Raw genomic sequence first — 20,007 nt, forward strand, 5'->3', positions numbered from 1 at the left:
ACCCCTGGACAAACCTCTTAACCTCTCTGGTGCTGTATCATGTGCATCTGCCAAGTGAGGTTGATGCTCACTCATTCTCCAAGGTCCTGTGAGAGCAAATGATGGCAGATGTGAGGAGGCCCAGAAACCAAAAGTGCTATACAGATGTGAGTTGTTATTGTTTTTCCTTGTGATTTGCCCAAAGGGGAGAAGCACTCCCAATACTGCCAGTTTCCCTCCTTCTCCACCACTCCTTCCTCCCACCTGCTGCTTCTGGCTTTTGCTGGCCTCCTCTCGCCTGCTCTCCCTTCTCTTCCCTCCTCCTGCCCTCATTACCCCCTGCCCTATCTGCTGAAGAGTCAGGGAACTGACATTCCCCCTCCCCTGCAAGCCTGAGGTTCTAGTGGCCACGGGCTCCAGCACTGGGCTCCCCATTTCCCTCTGAACCAGCTGGCAGAGCTTTGTCTGGCTTCGGCAGGGGCTTCTGCTTGGCCCGGGCAGCTAAAGCAGAGCACAGAGAAAGCCCCACAACCCTTTCGCCCTGGCCCCAAGGGTCGCCCGTGTTTGTTTAACTCACTGGCCAATTAACTAATTCTTCCTGGAGGGAAGCCTGTGTGGAGTCAAATGCTTTACCCCTTTGAGCAAATCACAAGAAATAAAATAGCAACTCACACCTGTATAGCACTTTTGGCTTCTGGGCCTCCTCACATCTGCCATCCTTTGCTCTCACAGGACCTTGGAGAATGAGTGACTCACTTGGCAGACGCACTTGGTACAGTACCAGAGAGGTTAAGAGGTTTGTCCAGGGGTGCACAGCAGCTCAGTGGTAGCATCAGAACTAGGACTTCAGACACCTACTCTGTGATGCCTCCCCTCCACAAGGCAGTTTCAGGACACATCTGGCCTTGATACCCATCCAAGTCACACCTCTGCCTGGTTGTCACCACTCACAAGACTACCAAACGTGGGATGCATTAAATATGAGGGGGGATGCATTAAATATGAGGGGTGGGATCCTGCCATGAGCCAAAACCTTTAGATAAGTGAAAATGAATGGACAGAATAGACCTCTTATCACTGTTGCCCCTTTCACATGCAGGGTACTTAATAAGTTTCAAAGACGATTCATGTGTTTGTTATCATTCGATCTCCATGACAACCCTGTAAGGTGGGCCGCAAAGGGAAAACCTAGGGTCAGAGGGGTTAACTGACCTGCCCATGGTCCCAAGCCCACTGGGTAGGGGCTCTGAATTTCAGGCTTGGATCTCCTTTCCCTGGGCACGAATCCCTGTTCAGTATTCAAGGGTGACGCCCTGCAGCACCTATTTGAATAGTCTATTGTACAGAAACAAGTGATTTTTCCTACAGCACCGCCCCCCCACCCTGCCTTTTTATGCTCAGCAAACAGATACAGTGGCCAAAAGTTCCATCATTAGAGTCATAAAATTAAAGTCCCCAGAGGTAAAACTGAGGGACCTACAAGTAGGGACATTAGATACCTCTTATCTTATTGAACATGCCAGTTGATCATTAGCATTTCTGGAGCACTGAGGAAAGATTTTGAGGTCAAGTCTGGGCTCCACGGGCAAGAGTGTGACTGACAGCTACAGGTACAGGGGAGGACAAGTGGCTGTGTAGCTGCCAACTCTGTCTTCGCCATTCTAATCTGCCACATGCATTAAGCGTCACGGCCCTGGAGCGGGGGTTGGAAAAGAAGCGCACATGGACCTGTTAGTGCCTTGTTTACAAAGCCTATGCCATGAATGAACTTAATATCTTGGTTAGCAGCAGGCAGCCTTGGAGAGGAGGACTCTGGTCAGGTGAGCACAGGGTCATGAAGAACACAGGTCCCCGCCAGTGAAAGCATGTCACAGAGGAGAGACAGAGAGGCGCCAATGTCACCTGTGCAGAGCTGGGAGCCTGGTGGGCACAGGGGTTTCAGAAGTAGTGTTGCAGTGGCAGAGAAATTCATCCTCTCTCCAAATCTGTCCCAGGAATGAACACACATACATGCACATACACGTGCCCAACTCACACTCGCAGACATGCATGTATGCACGCATGTGCACACACACAGATACACACATGCACAAGCCACATACACGGTGATTGTGGACAACACTTTGTCTGGCTTCCTGGTGTCCACTAGAGACTAGGTCCTCCCCTTCCTGCATCTGATCCCAGCAGGAAGAGGAAGGTATTTTCTAGCTGTCAGGAAATCCAGACAACCTACCACTTCCAGGCCTACAGAGGGGTGCGGGCCAGTGAAGATGAAGACACAGATAATGTATTTGGGGTCTTGTCCACCCCATGGCCTCTATCAGTGCATCTTGTGCAACTATGGCCAGAGGGACCCTTCCAAGACCTGTTAGACCCCATCACCCCTCAGCTCCATCCCCTCTATCGATGAGTTTCCTAGCTTATCAAAGCCAAGGCAAAACTCCTCACTGCAAGGCCCTCCATGACCTCCCGTTCACTCCGCCCCACGAATTTCTATCCTCTCCTCCTCTGCTCCAGCCACACTGACCCTCACCGTCCTTCTAATGTCAGACTCTTTCTCTGCTCAGTGTCTTTGCTGTGGCTGTTCCCTCTTCCTAGAATGCTCTTCCTCCCACTACCTGGAAGGCTCCCTCCCTCCAGTCTTAGAATCTCTGTTTCAATGCCATCTTGTCCATCAGCAGGCCACCACAGCACCCCAGGGATCCCTTCCTGCACCCCATTTTTCCTTATAGCACTTATCACAAACACATGACATTTATTTATTGTTATGTGGCTGATATTTAGAATATTCCTATAGTCTCTAAGTGCCATGGGACGCTGCTGTGTCCTCACTGCTGTTATCCTCCGTGCCTTGAATGAAAGTCTAGCTTATAGATACTGATTGACTAAAGAGTTAGAGACCATGACCCTCATTTGGCTGGGACAATCTCTCCCCTAAGTGAGGAAAAGGAGAAAGGAAGCAACACTGACTGAGCACTGATATATTCCAGGCACGATTCCAGGCATCTAAACACTAGTTTTACATTAACAATTAAATCTCACGCCAACCCTGTGAGACAGATGTGATCACACCTCTGGAAGATTAAATAGTTTGCCCCAAATCAGTCACTTGGGAACAGATTAGCTAGAAACACGATCGCATAGTTTAGGGTGCCAGGGTGATGTGTTCTCTTTCCTCTCTAGATCAGCCTTTCATAAGAAGGACTCACTGGGGAGAAGGGAAAATTCTTTTCAGAGAAGAGGGTCTCCGCTTCCTGCCCTATATCCCACTGCCTCTGCCTCTGGGTTCCAGTTGGGAGATTCAGTGGGAGAGAAAGCTGGCCACCGCGTTCCATCCTGCAGCCAAAGTGAGGTGCCCAGTGAGGGGGTGCTGGGGGCCCAGAGGGAGGTGGGACTAGTCCTAGACAGAGCCCCAACCTCACTGGGGACAGGATTAGTGAAATCTGGCCACAAGGAAGAGGCATTAAATTACGAAGTGCTGGTTTCTTGCCCAGAGACCAGTTGGCATTTGCTTCTGACCAAACCAAACCAACCAGAGAGTAGATTTCCTAAAAATGATGTCAGTCAAGTCCGTCTCTGACCTCAGGTCCTGACAAGATCTCTGGCCTCCTCCTTTTATGGTAGATGGGTTTCATGTTTTAGAAATGTTTTTCTCAGAGACTGATGACCTCCAAATACCAACAAGACAAAATAAAGTTGTTTTGATGGGAATGAACAGACCGACTGCAGAGATGCTGGGAGCCTGGTTGGGCAGCGTGCCACTGTTCCGCTCTTGATATTGATGACAGAGGGGGCAAAAAAAACCACAATTCCTGGGCCGCTCTCCTGTGGGCCGTGGCCAAAATTACGTCAACTCTTGCTCCCTTTCATAGAATCTTGTCTGTCTTTCGAAAAAAGCATCAGTCAGTCTCAAGAAGGGATGGAAACCACAGCATCAAGCCAGAGCATCACTTGGGGCTCACGGATCTCAAAGCCACTCCATTCCCGGCAGGCTAGGGTGGAGGCCGCCACCTGCCACCAGGCGGTGGTACTGAGGGCCGCTGGCCAATGCATGGCTAAGGCCATTCAACAGCTCTGCGGGAAGCGTTCACTCCAGCTTAAGGAGTGTCTGCTGTGCTGTTCCAGTTCCCTGCTTCTTCTCCTCCAAAATGCTTCCCAGGGATCTTGGGAGGAAGTCCAAAATGTTCCATGTGGCCCCATGGCCCTCAGCCTCTCCCCAGCCTTGTCTTGTGTGAGTTTTCCTCTAGGTCCCTTTTCTGCTTCCCCAGATGCGCCTGGCTTTCTCCGCCTCACAGCCTCTGCACGTGCCATTTCCTCAGCCTGAGCTTCTCTGATGAGCTTCCCATCACCTTCAGACCTCAGCACAAATGCACGTCCTCCCCCGGCCTCCCCTGGGAAGCTTCCCTGATACCTTGATTATATCAGCTCTTGCTTAATGATCTCATCACCCCTGTGCTTTACTAATGGGTGACTGGTGACCTCTCCTTTTCTTGTCAGTAATTCTACTCCATGGTGACTGGTTACTCTTATCCCTCACATCAGGACCCAGGCTCCATGAGGGCAGGATGGGGTCTGTTCGCTATTCATTGCAGGTCTAGCACGTCGCACAGGGGATGAGTAGAGGGTAAGACAAGAAGAGAGGATGGGTCCTACCAGCTTGCGACAGTGGCTCACGGGAAGCACATGGAGTACAACCATGTCCTGTAAGCAGACGCCGTGTCTGTTAGGGAGAAGGACCACATGGGCTGGGCGCTCAGGAAGCTTCTGGAGGTGTGATCCTGGCCTTGAAGGGCCATGTGGAGGAATAGGTGAAGAGGCCCAGAGGTGCTAGGCAGGCTGTCCTGGTGCAAATGTGGAGCCAAGAAAAAGAAGAGAACAGCCTGCCTGGGTGGAGGTGTCAGGAATTGCCTGGCTCCTCCTGCCGTCCTGCCAGGCTCCGTGAGAGTCAGGCCAGGCATGAAGAGAGGGGGGCTTTCAGTTCAGGGAGGACTTGGTTAGAAGCCTGGCTCCAGCACTCATTCACTAAATGGGTGACCCTGGGAGTTACTCCCCGTTTCTGATTCTCAGTTTACTCATCTATAAAACAGGAATAATAATACCTGGAAAAGTGGGTGGCAAGCGAAAGGGAGCAGCAAACCTCTGGCAGTGCCTGGTGCAGGGAAGGCGCTCAACCCATCTTGGTTGAACTGAACTGGTTCACGATGTTCTCTGGGCTGGCCTCAGTGCTTTTGCCCATGCGGTTCACCATGCCTGGAAGGCCTTTCCTCCCTTCATCCTACGCTTCCAAGGCCCACCTCTGTTGATACCTCTGCTACAAAGTGGTCCTTCCTCTGGGGCCCTCAGTGTGGGCTGCTGATAGCTCTGCCACTCCCTGCCTTGGATAACAGCTGCCTCCTCCTTGCTCTCTTAGGTTATATGCTATTCAAGGCCAGATCCATGAATGGCTTTTATCTTTGCCCAGTGCCTAAAAGACGCAGATAGATTCGCCTACCAGATTTCTCACCTTCTGAGAATCTGTTCTCAGAATCAGTACCTGTTGGCTCCTCCTGCCTTAGTTTACCTCCTAGCTCCCTGACTTAGGAACTGATAGTCCCCTACCACTTAGATAACGGTAATAAAAATAATCGCGCACACGCACAAAGCTCTTACTATGTACCAAGCTCTATTCTGAATGTAGTCAATGCTTATAACAACCTTTTGGAGTAAGTATATTATTATTCTCATTTTAAAGATGAGGAAGCTGAGGCACAAAGAAAGTCAGCAACTGGCCAAGGTCATACAGCTAGGAAGCGCCCAGATGACTCTGAGGCCTCATAGGTCCCGTGCTGTCCAGCCCATCACCATTAGGCCTTCTTCCTCTCCCCTTTGACCCACCCACTGTCCTCAGTCACTTGGGTCCTCCCTGGAGTGGCCTCACCCAGGCTTGTCTCCCTCCCACACACTCAAACTCATACACCCCAGCCACATGCTCTAAGATCCTGCTCAATACGGAACTGATTGGTGACTCCCTGATCACAACAAGTGGTGTACTAGAAGGATGGAGCCAGAGTCCCAAGTGCCTTGAAGGTCTGAATGACGCACCAGGTTGGAGCTGATGACCAGAGGAAGCCACTCTGTGGAACCTAAGCATGAGCACCTCCCAGCAGCCTCCCTGCTGCCCAGCCCCAGGTCTCCAGTTCTCTGGGCTCTGCTCCATGCTGCAGCTGCACCTGTGTAAGCAAGAGATTTCATTTTCCTTGGATGGAGAACACTGGGATGGGGCGAGGGAGGTGGGGTTTATCACTAAGAATCTCTGGTATTATCTCCCTCTTCCCAGTTTTACTTGGGCCCCAGGAATCTTCATGTCTAAAAGCAAATCACAGAGAGGGAGAGGAGGAGGGAGAAAAGACCATAAACTGGCCTGAGCAAAGAGATATGGCAAAGCGAACCTCTTGCTGCTATGGGGGAAAAAGCCACCCATTCGAAAGTGAGGAAGAAATTCAAATGGCTGGCTCTCCACATGCTCTGCATTGCTGCCCCTTCTGCTCCGGTGAGGAAGGAAGATACGGGGCTTCTTGCTCTGCTGCCAGCCAGCCTGCCCTTCTGCCCAAGGCCATTGTTCCAAAGAGGTATTTAGGAAGGAAGGCAATGGTAGGTTTGGGAGTGTTAGTGGAAGCCCAAGGACCCAAGTCTAGGCTCCTGTAACAGGCCCTAGTGAGACAGAGCAAGGGAGGAATGAGGGGACGTGGTCCCCGCATCAGAGAAGCTTCTAGCAAGAGCACTTAGCACTTCTCAAGAAGGGATGGAAACCACAGCATCAAGCCAGAGCATCATTTGGGGCTCACAGTTCTCAAAGCCACTCCATTCCCGGCAGGTTAAGGTGGAGGCCGCTGCCTACCACCAGGCAGGGCAGTCCTGGTCCCAGGTGCTGAGGGCTGCTAGCCAGCATGTGGCTAAGGCCATTCAATAGCTCTGCGGGGAGCATTCGCGCCAGCTTAAGGAGACTCTGCTGGGCTGCTCCATTTCCCTGCCTCTCCTGCTCCTTCCAAATAGCTTCCCAGAGATCTTGGGAGAAAGTCCAAAATGTTCCATGTGGCCCCATGGCCCTCAGCCTCTTCGCAGCTGTGTCTTGTGTGAGTTTTCCTCTAGGTCGCTTTTCTGCTCCCCCAGGTGCACCTTGCTTCCTCCGCCCCACGCTCTCTGCACGTCCCATTTCCTCTGCCCGAGCCTCTCTGATGAGCTTCCCATCACCTTCAAACTTCAGCACAAATGCACGTCCTCCTCTGGGAAGCTTCCTGATACCTTGATGAGGGAAGAAGGCCTCCACTGCAGAAGAGCTCGGGGAACCCTCTGACTCTGGGGAGAAGCAGGGAGCCTGTCCTTGGGGACCTGCTGCTCTCATCGGAGACCTAGTAACTATGCCCTCACCCTGGGAAGCCCCCAGGCAGGTGGGGGGAGTGTGCAGGTCCACCCCCATGGGCAGCTGCTCGGCCAACAGGGAGCTCACAGTGGACTGTGTGCGTACCACGGGTAGCAACTCTGCCTGCATCGCCACATGGAGGGTGTTGAGTGAATATTTAAGTAACAGGATTAGACGTGTATACCGAGCAGAGCTGATTCCTTGCAGCCTTCTCCCCATCTTAGGACTGAGCAATGTGAGGAGGAGAACTGGGTTCTACTTACCCCTTTGTCCCACCATAAGGCCTGGCACACAAAGTGCTCAGGAAAATGTGTTGAGCTAAAGGAGGAAATTCAGCTCCAGCAGCATCAACACCACCACCGCATTCTCAACAACAACAACAACCCAGAGTGGCCTTGCCCAGGCTTATCTCCCTCCCACATGCCCCTTCCTCTTCAAAACTCACCCATCCTGGGCCCATGCCCTCTGCTTGCTACGGCACTGAGTGGTGGCTCCTGATCACAACAGGCGGAGCACAGAAAACCAGGTATACCAGAAGGACAGAGCCAGAGTCCCAAAGGCTTAAAAGTCTGGATGACTTTGCGGCAGAAGTGAGGAACTAGAGGCACAGGGATCGTGTAAATCGCCCCAAGTCACGCATCTAGTGGGTGGCAGAGCTGGGATGCGAAACCAAGTGGTCCTGCTCCCGTTTACGTCATTGGCCTCCATTCTTCACCTCTCTGTATGCACACCCTTTGCCTTGGGACTTTGCAATTCCTGCCTCTAAAAGAGCAGAGTGTATTTCCCCCAACCACTTGACTTTGGGCTAGGCCATAGGAGCAGAAATAACGTGTGCCCATTCCCTGCCTGGGCCTTAGGACGCCTTGTCCATTTCCGATTGCTTACACGTTTGGCAGCAGTGTAAGATGGCTAGTGCACTGACCCTAGGAAGAGTGAGAGATATTCAGAGCAGAGCTGCCACAGCTGAGTTGCCCCAGCCCACCCTAGCTGAGGTCAGCACCCCCAAAGCCACTAGCAAGTCCAGTGAGCCCAGCAGAGCCACTCAGTTGAGCTTAGCTTGGACCAATTCACTCCCCCACCTCCAGCTGACCACAGACATGTGAACTAAACAATTATTATCAGGTGCTGCTGAGATTTGGGGGTATTACTTGTTACAGGACATTATGAAAGCAATTGGTCATTGATGCAGCTCAGCTCTTAAGTGATGGGAGGAGGAGAAACAGTTTCACAGAATGACTGGACAAGGGAGAGGAAAAGGGGAGCTGGGTATCTTTGGGGACTTGTGGTTTCTGGGGTAGCACCCCAATCACTTCCTTCTCAAGATCTCATCAGGAAGGCCCAACATCAGGCAGGGCTGGGCCCAGACGTAGCCTGTGGCCTAACAAGCAAGTCATGGCCTTTTCCTGCCTCAGCCACGCACCAGGTCTGATAGCTGGGTTGTCCTGAATCATTCAGAGAATGGCAGACACAGACCAGCAGCCAGCCAGCACTCACATGGATTCTGGGCTCTGGAGCAGCTCTGCAGAGAACGGAGCTTCCATTTTCTCTCTTTCCAGTTGCCAGGGGGCATGACACGAACGGCCCACCAGACAAGCTACCATTGGGTCAAAGGTGGTGTGTAGCAAATGTTATTAGGGAGGGGTAACTTATTAGGTTTTTTTTTTTTGAGACAAGATGTCACTCTGTCACCCAGGCTGGAGTACAGTGGTGCGATCTCAGCTTACTGCAACCTCCACCTCCCAGGTTCAAGCAATTCTCCTGCCTCAGCCTCTCGAGTAGCTGGGATTACAGGCATGTGCCACCACGCCCAGCTAATTTTTGAGTTTTTAGTAGAGACGGGGTTTCACCATGCTGGCCGGGCTGGTCTCAAACTCTTGATCTCAAGTGATCCACCCACCTCAGCCTCCAAAAGTGCTGGGATTATAGGCATGAGCCATGATTTTATCTTGAACAAGTAGGAATCTTCCAGATCAAATAATCTATTGGCCTCCAAACTTTTTCTATAGTGAATCCCACATTTTTTGAATAAACTATATACATAAAAAAACAGACACAAGAATTGGATGTTGGAGTTAGGACTGGGGGTAGGGAGGAGTTTCCCACCCTCAGTAGCAGACCTAAGACACTTCATTGAAACTTAGGGCTTCCTGAAACACAGTTTGAGAACCACTCTATTGGGTTTAAAATGCTTGTTGCTCTAAGTGAGAAGTCTAACTCCGAGAGCGGGGTGGCAGTATGTCCAAGGTCACCAGCCTGTCTTCATGCTCATCGGTGTTCACCGCCACTACTCCCGTGTCAGTTCCCTCTATGGCCCTTCAGTTCAATAAACCTCTATTTGGAGTCTATGGAGCTCCAGGTTCCATGATAGGAAGTGGGGACACCAAGCTGGCTGAGACACCACTTGTGGTGTTCAGAGTCTGCAGCCACGCTGGGTAGGCCACAGACATGTTTGTAAGTCGGCAGAGCCTGAAGCGAAGTCAAGAGAAGTTTGGACTTGGGTGGGGTGATCTGGGTTCTAATGTCAGCTTTGTCAACTCAGCCAGATGTCCACTGAGAGCCCTGATGCCTCTCTGGGCCTCAGTTTCCCCCTCTGTAAAATGAGAGGCTCCTGCTCTGTAACATCGAAGACCCACCCCGGCCTGTGTCAGTGCGGTTCCCTTGGGCAGATGTCCGGTTGACTTCCAGTTGTCGGCACTCAAGCATCTGTCTTGAGTCTCGGCAAACAATTTAGAATTGGAAACCAGGCAGTGTGGAGGAATGCAAACTCATCTTAATGTTGGCTGGAGCCAAGTGCATTTAGGAAGGGAAATCTCCAGGCAAAAATGATAATATTTTGCATTCCCAAGCCAAGGAAAGAAAGAAAGAAAATCACCATCGAACGCTCAGCATCATCCAGGCCCCAGCTCTCTCCCCCCCCTCTTGCCTGCACCATGGAGACTTGGCCGCAGGGCCCTTCTGCCCTGGCTGGGGCTTCTGGACACACCCAGATGTCAGAAAGGCCTTGGTGAGGGTCCAGGCAATGTTGTCACCTTTCCACGGAAAGCCCAGCCTAGCCCCAGAGCTGGACTGTGCTGCTGAAACCTCAGTGAGGTGACTTCAGGCAAGTGGGCAGGAGGGCACCATAGCTGCCATCAGACCCCCTCTTAATTCAAAACTCGGGGACGGCAGGCAGGGAGCACCAGCTCCTTGAGGCATGACTGTGGCCTTGGAACGACAGAAGCTTCTCTCTCCCTGAGGTCTTCTAGGAACTGTTACTGGGGAGACAGTGCTGGAGGGCAAAATGCTAAGGTCAAAGGCCACAGGATGAACTTCTGACTTTGGGACAGCTGGTTCCAGGACTCAGCAAAGGGGACATGGGAGTATAACTCCCCCTCCTGAGTGCTGAGACCACTGTGGTGAGAACTAGGCTGGACATCAGAAGACCTGGTTTCTCGACTGGCTGTGTGACCTGAAACAAGATACTTTCCCTCTCTGGGCCTCTGTCTCCTCTTCTAGAAAATGAGGAAGTGGAGCCAGGCGGCCTACAAACATTTCCAGTAGTGATGATCTGAGTCTGTGTGTTCCTCCTCCTCTGGACTTGTTTCCAAATCTATCTCCCCTCAGAGGTGAGGAGCAGGCAGATGGGCACTGGAGGCACTCCCGTGGGCAGCCTGATGGCCAGTGCCTCTGCAAGCCTCTATCAGATTGGCTTCTGGGACTGAGGGCATCCCCTCCTTCCCCTCCAGCACTTGGGTCCAGACAAGTGTCCCTCAGCCTCAAGCCCCTCATGAAGGTGAGCTGTAACCCCTCTCCCCGAAGTGTAGAACCCGCCCGGGCCTGCCCTGCTGCTAGAGTTGCAGGCTGCCACTGGGGCTGGCCTGGTGATGCCAAGCTAGTTCTTACCAACCTGATACCCTCCTGTGTGCTAGAGAAAATTGGCTCAGACTTGGGTCTTTCCAGGAGAGGAATGCATCCCTCCTCCTTACTCTTGCAAAAGATCTCCCTGTTTTCCAGCTTCTCTGATCAACTCATCAGCATCTTACTTCTCTACCAAATGACTGCCCCTGGGTGGACTGCCTGTCTCTGCTCACTGGGCCTCATCCCCCTGCCTTTTTATCTGAAGGAAGCTCTGTGGAGTCTCTCCTGCACCTTATTCTTCCAACCGTAATATCACCGTCAGCCACGGGCCTTCCTTGTCTCTGGATGTGGCTCTTGGCTTCCCCAGCCTCTGTGCAGGTCAGAACGCAGCTCACTGGAGAAGATGGGGAGGAATAGCGGGAGGAAGAAATGCTCTCTCCTGTCGGAATCTAGAGAAAGGGGAGGGGTTCAAGGAATAGAGGGTTGTTCATGCGAAGACTGGATAGAGACTGGCCACAGAAGGGAAAGGAGAAGGATTTCAGCAGCATGGGGACTTCCATGGAAAAGCGTCATCTGTCCCCATGCTATGAGCACAGAACTCATTTCTTAGCGGGATCTCTGGGGGAGATGATCTCATTTGGGAAACAGCACGTCCCCTGTCCACACCCACTGCTGCATCTGGCAGGGAGCAGCTCCGGGCGGGCCAGTAGTTTGAGGCAATCCCCATGTCATGGAGCTACGGCCAGTGTCTACCTTCCCCGGGAGGAAGATCCCTGTGCTCGCACGTCCTCTTGAACGTTAAGCATGTGAAAAAGAACACACTGGGAAGCAGAGCCCTTTCTCATGTGTCTCCTACAGGGCTGGGAGCCATCACTAGGTGATTTCCAGGGTCCACTTCAGCTGAGAGCCTTGAAGAGTCAGATGGCCTTGATGTGGTTGCTCAGAAAGAACGAAGCAGGTGCAGCTGCCGCCAGGGGTGAGCTTATCAGATGAACTTGATATCCATCCAAGAAGGGCCTAAGCAGACACAGGGCGGCCTGCCATTCACCTGCTGTCATCTGTCAATTCTACCTCCCGTCTCTCAGCCGGGCCCTGGCACGTGCTCATCACACACTGGGTGCCTGCAACCTTAGAGCACCCCGGTCCTGGCCTGCCTCCCTCCCTCCTATTTCAGTCTTGTCATCTCATCAAAAGCCTTACCTGTTATCTGTCCCATCCCCTCCATGTCCTGTTCTGTGGTAGATAAACTAATGTTTGTCAGTGAGTGACTTATCACAATAGCCTCCCCTCAGCCACTGAGGCATTTGCAGCTCTGTATGAGGAAGAATTCTCCAAATCAGAAACAACCAACCCATCAGGGGCCGGGCAGCCTGTGGAGGAGTGAGGGTCCCTTTGCCAGGGTTGCTGAGGAGACTAGATGCCGGCTAGGGTAGGGGGCACACGGGCTGAAACAGAGACGCTCAGAGAAGCATCCAGAGACAGGGAGACAGAGAACAAGCAAGTGCTGGTGAGAGCCTTGGCCACCCTTTGTATGTTTTTCTGAGAAATCGGGGGTTTGCCAATGGGCTGGTTAAGCAGAAGTCAAGCTCAAGGAAAACAACAAACAGCACCTTGAGACTGACGGCAATTAACATTGCTTTTCCTCCAAGCCCTGGACAGCCATCCCATGTCTTCAGACAGTGGATCGCCTCCTTCAAGAACAAGGGTCATGGCTTTATGAGAACTAGTGTATTTTTCTGTCTTACATCATTTATCACTTTCTCTGTGTAGGCAAAGTGATCAAAATGGACCTCCTCCTTTAAGCTTTCAAGGGCTGCTATGAAGATCTATAAACATCAGTATTGATATTATGAATCTGTTTATTGTAAGTTCACCCAAAGTATAATCAACTCTTGACTAAAACACAAACACACACACACACACACAAGTACAAATGCATATACACACACATACACACAAGTACAAATGCATATGCACACAAACACACATACACACAAGTACAAATGCATATACACACAAACACACATACACACAAGTACAAATGCATATGCACACAAACACACATACACACAAGTACAAATGCATATACACACACACAAGTACAAATGCATATAGACACACACATACACACAATTACAAATGCATATACACACACACATACACACAAGTACAAATGCATATACGCACAAACACACAATCACACAAGTACAAATGCATATACACACATATGCACTCATATAAACACATATCCACACAGGCATACATATATATCCATGTACACACATACTCACACATGCACACACACACACACACACACACACACATATATACATGCATATGCACACACATTCATACAACAGTCCCCCAAGCTGTGCGGAAAACTGAGGTCTCAAGAGATGTGACCACAAATATGCACCTGTGGGACCTTGCCAAGACAGGATCTGAGCGAGCGTATGGGGCCTTGGCCTCAAAGGGTCCCTAGCTCCATATTTCACCCCACCCAGCCAGGCCTGCCCTTTGAGCCCCACAATCAATTTCCTGGCTGCTTATGGGACATTTCACTTGGGTGTCTCATAGCATCTCACATTTCACATAATGGAAAAGGAACCCAGGTTTTCTCTTCTGGAATTGGTTTTTCCCTCATTGCAGGAAACGGCATTACCGCCCACCAGAAGCTCAAGCCAGAAGCTTAGAAGTCATTCCTCATGATTTTCCTTCACTTCCCTTCAGCAAATCCTTCAGGTTCTAGCCCTCCATTCCTCTCCAATGTGCCCACTCTTCTCTGTCTCTTTTGCCATACTTGGACTAAGCCAGCCTCTTCATTCTGTATCAGGACTTGCATAAGAGTTTCCCAACTGGTCCTTCATTCCAGTTTTGCTCAGCTTCAAGCTATGCTCTTCACAGCAGCCACGGTGATTTTTCAAAAGTGTCAACCAGATCCTGGCCCTGCTTAAAGCCCATGAGAGTCCCTCCATTGCATTTAGAATAGATTCTAGACCCTTCCCAGGGCCCACCAGGCCCTGCGGATTTGCCTTCTCACTTACTACCTTCCAACCTCACCGCTGTCCTCTCTGTTCCTCAAAATACACCAAGCTCTTTCCCAACTTGAGGTCTTTGCAACTGCAGTTCCCTTTGTCTGGAACATTCTTCCCCAAGAACATTGCCCAGCTGGCCCCTTCTCAACCTCCAGTTTTTACATCATGGCCTCTGAGAAAGGAGAATCCATGCTATGGAGAATCGTTCTTCTCCCTCACAGCATCATCTTTATGTATTTTACAATTAAAAACAATTACAGGCGGTTATAAGGGTGTTTGCTTACTTGGACACTGTCTCCTTTTCCACTGGAGGTGAAATTCTACAAGGAAAGGGGCCAGCGTGTGCCGGACCCTGCATGTAAGAGCGGATTGTGTGCGGTCTTTCCATTCAGTGATGGCATGTTGGTGTCTTGAAACTGACCATGGTGGGAGGATGGACATCACAGCAATTGGCAAATATTATGAATAAGAATGATAGGGACTCTTTCCATCCCAAGAACCAGGATCCGTGTGTCTGTCTCCCCACTTTACCCTGAGCATCTAGAACAATGCCTAGCACACAACAGGTGAACTATATACATTTGTTAAATGAGATGGAAAGAATGAATAGGAGTATTCAGGCTTCTAAGACACTAACCTGCCAACAAGGGGTTAAAAGCGAAAGTGACAGAGCCTCAGGGAGCGAAGGAACTTAGAGTACTGGATTTGGCTTCAGAAGTCCTGGTTCTATTGCTAGTATGGTTTCTAAGTTGCTTTGCAGCTTTAGACCAATTTCTTACTCTACTTGGTCCTCAGTTTCCTTATCTGTGAAAAGCACACACAGGACTGGATGCTTTAAGTCCCTGTGTAGGATTTTTAAAAGCCCATTTGTGTACACCTTTACCGCTCATCCCCTCCTGAGGTCATTTTACTACACAGCTGCAGAGGATGCTGTTTACATTATAGTTGATGTAAATCGTGCAGTGCACAGCCAGTACAGCTGTACGTGGCGGCCCTGCGCACACTGATTCTGGCTTCAGGCCATTTCAGATGGAGCTGAATTGGACAGTGAGTCCCTCCCTTTCCTGGCATACTAACCAACTCAAAGAGCTCAGTTTGGTTTTGGTTTTCCAGCTCCTAAGCTTGTCTCCTGCTTGTCATGGGTGTGCGGATCAAGAGCCCTGGGCAAGGGGGATGAGCCGCAACCCAGAGTGTGTTTGGGCGAAATAAGAGCAAGATGAGGCTCAGGATATGCAATTTGTGGCAGGGCTTTCCCTCAGACGAGAGGAAGTAGGGTGAGGAGGACCCAGAGAACTACGGGGCCAGTCTGCCCTGCTCTTTGAATGCAAACTAAAAAAAGGAATTGTGGGGGCCCTTCCCTTCTAAGCCTGCAGGGCCCGCCCTGCAGTGGATATACCCACACCCAACTGAAAAGTTCTCTGGCTGCATGGAATTTAGCATAGATTCACCAGATGCCATTGTCTAGGCTTGGTGGGGTTGGGGGACTTTGGGGAGCGGGAGTATTTTTGTTCTCTGAGAGTTATGCAGAGGTCTCTTTGGTTTTCAGTACAGGCCAATTTTTCAGGGTTGCAAAACCATCTCAAATGTCTACTGCTACTTTTAGGTTCTTAAAGGAGTCAAGGGCTCATGACTCCATCTGCCTTTGCTAGAAAATGAAGGACTACCGTGCAAAGTGGCAAGTCCCGTCGCTGGAGGCACGCAGGCCTAGGGTGGGCCTTTGTTTGGGATGTTCAGGCTCTGTTAAGGACCCTCCCAGGCAGACACTTGGTGCTGAGGCCTCTCAGGGAGTCCCTGAGGCACAGGACCCCTCCTGAACATGTGGATGAGGAAGGGGCAGCCACACACTGCGGGGACCCACTGTTTGGAAATACAGTCCCTGTTGTCAACTTCTGTCTCCTGTTACCTCTGGGTTTATGATCAGAATTGAGGCTGTGCCTCAGGAAATGTTCGTGGAAGCGTGGAAGCACAGCTCCTAAAGGGCTTTCAGAAACATGAAGGCCAAACGCTGATCTTAGAAGTGATCGAATGGAAGCCCTGAGAGGTTTGGATTTCGGCTCTCTTGTTCAGCAGCAGATGTATGACCGTGGGCAAGACACTTGACCTCTCAGAATCGCAGTCTCTGGAGTCAGACTGCCCGGCTCAAATGCCAGGCTGTGACTTTATCACCCGGGCGATCTTGGCTAAGTCATTTAACTTCTATTATAGCGAGTATTACTGTCGCCATTCATGTTTATCAAGCACCTCATCCCTGCCAGACATTCTGTTTGTTTTGGGGCATTTTTTCCCCTCATTTTTCATATTAATCCTACAAGGAAAGCATTATAATTTTGGTTATACCTTCTAAAGAGAAGAAGTGACTTGCCCAAGGCACACTCCTAATAAGTGTCAAGACCAGTGTTGAAACCCCATGCAGTGGAACAGGCTCCTCCATGGACTGTTAGGCTCACACTCAGTCTCCCCACCTGTGCAATGGGTTTCATGTCATCTCTCAAGCCACCAGGGCAGATTCTGGTGTTGTGGTTCTCAGGGATTGGACTGTAATCTGGGGTCTATGTTCAGCTCCCACCACCTTCTCTGGGCACTTCCAGCTCCTTCTTGGGTGCTAAATGACACGGCCACATTCTGTGGCATATGGATGATGCCTTTTGTGGGAAATGAGGCATTTTAAACTTCTGCTGCATGCCCCCCACCCCCTTGTTTCCTGGAAGTCCCATTATATACCTAGTTTTTCACTGTATCAAAACAATGCCTTTCCACACATTCACCATGGAACTCTACACAGCCATAAAAAAGGATGAGTGTCTTTTGCAGGGACATGGATGAAGCTGGAAACCATCATTCTCAGCAAACTGACACAAGAACAGAAAACCAAACACCGCATGTTCTCACTCATAAGTGGGAGTTGAACAATGAGAACACATGGACACAGGGAGGGGAACATCACACACTAGGGCCTGTAGGGAGGTCGGGGGCTAGGGAAGGAATAGCAGTAGGAGAAATATCTAATGTAGATGACGGGTTGATGGGTGCAGCAAACCACCATGGCACGTGTATACCTATGCAACAAACCTGCACGTTCTGCAGTGTACCCCAGAACTTAAAGTGTAATAAAACAAACGAACAAAACAAGGCCTTTCTCCTGTCTCCTGTGTCCCCTCAGAGCCATAGTAAATAGTGATGAACAGCACGGGGCCCGCTGGGCCGAACTGGACTGCCTGCTGTGAACCAATTTGCCCCTTTCTAAGGTTCCCTCCCTTCCAGGACCCCTTCTCCCTTCAGCAACTTCCCTTGCCCTGCCCATTTGAAAATGATGCTCAATGGCCCCCAACCTCTTCTCGTTTGGAAAGAAAGCCTTCGATACCAGATGGCCAGGGAAAAGTCAGGACGGAATGTGTACGCACCTAGTCCACTGGGGTCCTAAGAAGGGTGATTGGCTTATCTAGAAGGGGTGATTCATTAGTGAATGGGATTTCTAGCAACTGTGACAGGCTGGTTGGGAGATTTTAACCCACTGATGGACTCATTCTTGAACTATTTATCACTTGTATCCTCTGGCCAAGTGCTGCTCTGGGTCCTGGGATGCATGAATAAACTCAGCAGACAAAAATCCTTGCTCTCAGGAAGATTACATTCCATCGGCTCAGGCAGTATACAACATGGATAAATAAAACAGGTAATAATGTGAGACAGTATTAGAAGCCTCGGAGAGACTAAAGCAGGGAAGGCGGATAAGAGGGGAGCTTATGCATGTGAGTGCGTGCAGGGGAGTGGAATTTTAGTTAGGAGCCCCAGGCCAGGCCTCCATGGGAGAAGGATGTTGGAGTAAAGACCTGAGGAAGTGAGAGAGGCTCTCTGGGAGGATCATTCGTGCAGATGAAACACCAAGTGTGAAGCCCAGCGTGCCTGGCGTGTGTGAGGAACAGCCCGGAGGCCCTGGGGGTGGAGCAGAGTGAGCAAGCGGGGAAGGCACAGAGGATGAAGTCAGAAGGGCAGGGGAGCCAGATCATATGGGACCTCTTACTCAGAGTAAGCGGGGAGCCCTGGAGGCTTTGGAGCAGAGTGGGGACATGACATGATGTGACCTATATTCTGGTGGCAGCCCTCTGGCTGCTGGGTACGAGGGCAGATGTAAGGAGCCAGTGAGAAGGCTGTGGCCACAGGCCATGGGAGCTTTTCTGTCCCCTGACCCCTCATGTAGGTTGCCTCCTGGTCTTTGTCTTTGGGTCTGAGCAGAGTGGGGAAGATGGATGGGAGATCATAGACTTCACACAAGGGTGATGTGGGGCCAGCTGGGTGGGGGTGGGGGTGAGGGGTTGGGTTTCAGATGGGCTAGAACGCAGACAGATCCACACTGAAAAGAGAGGATGTTACGTAGCCCAGAAATATGTACAATCATTATTATGTGTTATTAAAAATTTGTAAAAAGAAAGTCAAGAGCGGTGATACTCTCAGTGGCAACTGGGACACGCTCAGGACGATGGTAGGGCCTGCTGGCGAGCCTGCCTGTGCCTTTGCCCCTGGCTGGCCTCACCGTCAGCAGCAAGCACATTCCACAGCTGATGTTTGGCTTGTGGTCTGGCCTGGCCCTCTGGTTGGTTTCTTCTGCTCTGAAAGGCTTTTAAAGTCAGAATTTGGGTTCTCTTTAAGTCTGGGACATGAATCACTGCTTCTGGGCCTGGAAAGGGGTGGAGGGATGGAGGCTGCATGCTGTGGGACGCCCCCTCTCACTCAGGCCTGCACCACTGAGGCACGTCTGTGTGAAAGCCCTCGGTCAGACCACTCCGAGTCTCACCACTCACTTGCACGCTCCCAAGCAACATCCCCACTGCCTGAGGGCCACCTCCACTCGCCCACGAGCACTGCGAAGTCAGCGCCCGGGCCTGACCTCCACTCGCCCACGAGCACTGCGAAGTCAGCGCCCGGGCCTGACCTCCACTTGCCCACAAGCACTGCGAAGTCAGCGCCCAGGCCTGACTCAGCTTCCCTTCTCAAACCTCTCATCCTCTCACATCTCTCTTCAGGTTGGTGACACTGCCCTTGGCCTCCCAGACACCCTTCCTTCCCTGGTGACCGGGCTCTGTTAGATTCTGTCCCCCCCCGGGTTCACCCCTTTTGCATCTCAGCACCTTACTTCACTCTGGCGTCCCCTTGCTGGGTCACTGCAATAGCCATCTGATCATTCCACCTGCTCCCCCTCCCACCTGAGGAAGCTCTTCCAAGCACAGATGGAACATGTCACTGCTCTCCCTTCAAAACCTTCCATGGCTCCCATCTGCTAAATCCAAATGCCTTAGCTGGCTTTCGGTTTCCTCTCAGTGGCCTCAGCCCACTGTTCTGTTGCTGCCATTCTTCACGGCACGTACTCCAGTGTCCGGCCAACCAAACCTCAGGCAGTGTGCCCAGGTGAACTCTCTACCCAACGCTCTTGCTGCCAGATCCGGTTCTTCTTGCATTTACAAATGATCTCTCTCCCACCTCTCAAATCCCAGAGTCCTTTATCTGTAGCTCTCTCATAGTCATTACTTCCTCCCTTGCACTGTGGTTATTTATCAAAAAATCTCTCTCCTACTAGACCATAAGCTCCTTGAAAGGCAGGAGTTCTCTCTTCTCATCTTTTATCCCCAGAGCACCTCCCAGGGCCTGGCTCACAAAGGCTATTGTGCTATTATCTCCTGGAGTGTATGTGCAAAGAAATTTAAGACATCTCTCCTGATCTTCAATCACTTTCCATTTACTTGGCAGAGAGTTCTTTCATTC

At 51.0% G+C, this 20,007-nt stretch overlaps 1 protein-coding gene across 1 annotated transcript in view; it reads right to left on the reverse strand.

Moving 5' to 3' along the window:
- Positions 1 to 20,007, reverse strand: part of ITGA11 (integrin subunit alpha 11) — a 141,292-nt gene that overhangs the window by 112,314 nt on the left and 8,971 nt on the right. The gene's annotated exons all lie outside the window — the stretch shown is intronic.

The sequence above is a fragment of the Sapajus apella genome, unplaced genomic scaffold (genome assembly GCF_009761245.1).
Source record: "Sapajus apella isolate SASKATOON/1434 unplaced genomic scaffold, GSC_monkey_1.0 scaffold55, whole genome shotgun sequence".
NCBI classification, from domain to species: Eukaryota; Metazoa; Chordata; class Mammalia; order Primates; family Cebidae; genus Sapajus; species Sapajus apella.